This window comes from Myotis davidii, unplaced genomic scaffold (genome assembly GCF_000327345.1).
Source record: "Myotis davidii unplaced genomic scaffold, ASM32734v1 scaffold901, whole genome shotgun sequence".
Lineage (NCBI taxonomy): Eukaryota > Metazoa > Chordata > Mammalia > Chiroptera > Vespertilionidae > Myotis > Myotis davidii.
Window position 1 is genome coordinate 856,261 of NW_006291427.1, and position 1,913 is coordinate 858,173.

A 1,913-nucleotide genomic window follows, 5' to 3' on the forward strand; every position below is an offset into this window, starting at 1 on the left:
GTGTCTTAGCTATTGTGATTGAGAAATTGATTTTTCTAATTAATAGTATTTTTTTAGTCTATATTAAATTAGCAGGAATTCAAAAGACAGACCAATAATTTTTAAAGTATTGAAATGTAATTAAAATTAGAAATTAAACCTTTGTTAGAGCTAAGCTACTGTTTATAAATCTCCCATATGGTTGGCTGCCTCTTTGTTTTGTTGTCCATTTCTTTTGCTGTGCAGAAGTTTTTTAGTTTGATATAGCCCATTCATTTATTTTTGCCTTTATTTTCCTTGCCTTTGGGGTCAATTCATAAAATGTACTTTATGACCAAGGTCCTTAAGCTTGGTACCTATATTTTCTTCTATGTAACTTACTGTTTTGGGTCTTATATTTAGGTCTTTGATCCATTTTTGAATTAATTTTTGTACATGGGAACAAACTGTAATTCAATTTCATTCATTTGTATGTAGCTTTCAAGTTTTCCCAGGACCATTTATTGAAGAGACTATCTACTCCATTGCATGTTTCTGGCTCCTTTGTTGAACACTATCTGTCCCTATACATGTGGTTTTATGGCTGGGCTCACTATTCTGTTCCATTGATCTGTGTGTCTCTTTCTCTGCCAATACCATGCTGTTTTGATTACTGTAGCTCTGTAGTATAATTTGAAGTCAGGTAGTATGCCTCTAGCTTCATCCCCCCTCATCCCCCTTCAGGATTGCTTTGGCTACTTGGGATCTTTTGTGGTTCCATACAAATCTGATAATTTCTTGTTCTATATATTTAAAAGACAACATTGGGATTTTGATGGAGGATTGCATTAAATCTGTATATTGCTTTGGGTAACATGGCTATTTTAGCTATGTTGATTCTTCCAATCCATGAACACGGGAAATTTTTCCATTTTATGTCTTTTTCAATTTATTTTAATAATGCTTTGTAATTTTCAGTATATAGGTCTTTCATATTCTTTAAGTTTATTCTTTTTTTAAAATATATTTTATTGATTTTTTTACAGAGAGGAAGGTAGAGAGATAGAGAGTTAGAAACATCCATGAGAGAGAAACATCGATCAGCTGCCTCCTGCACACCCCCCACTGGGGATGTGCCCGCAACCAAGGTATATTATATGCCCTTGACCAGAATCGAACTTGGGACCCTTCAGTTCATAGGTCGACGCTCCATCCACTGAGCCAAACCAGCTAGGACTGCCTCCCTCTTTCTTATGAAGATTTGTGATTACATGTGGGCCCCCCTGGATAATCCAGGGTAATCCCTGCAGTCCCTGAGCCCTCGCTCACATCCGCACAGTCCCTTTTGCTGTCAGAGGTAGCCTACGTTCAAGGTCGCAGGGATCAAGGCCTGGTTGTCTTTGTGGGGCTAATATTCAGCCTACCGCAGTGGCCCCCTTGCCACTGTCCTCCCTTTCCTTGTCCCCAGCCCTTGTTCTGTGGGCTGTCCCCAGCACAGAACATGCACACATTTCACGTCTGTTCCCGGGGTTTTCAGAGAGGCCAGAGACAGGGTCTGAAGGGCACAGCTCCCAGTGGCCATAGCAACAGACACAAACACATTCGAGGGGAAAAGGATTGGGAGAAGGCGTTCCTGCCCTAGAGGTGGCAGAGTGACTTAGCCTGGGCAGTGGTGCCCAGTGGAGACGCGAAAACAGCAGATACGTGCCCTCAGCCAGCCTCGTAAACCCTCTGGGCTGCGTGTTTCTAGGTAATCTTCCAACTCCCTTGGCGCCTGTTAATCCGTGGGCCCCCCGTTGCCTTTCTCCAGGCTAACAGAGGCGTGTCTTTGGCCACCTATGAACATGCACCCAGAGGGTTTGGGTAGGGGGTGTGGGGGAGGGAGAGTTGGGCTCTGCTGGGCCGATTCCCTCGTCTCCACCCCACTCCCCATTGCCTCTCTCCCCCTCCCCCCC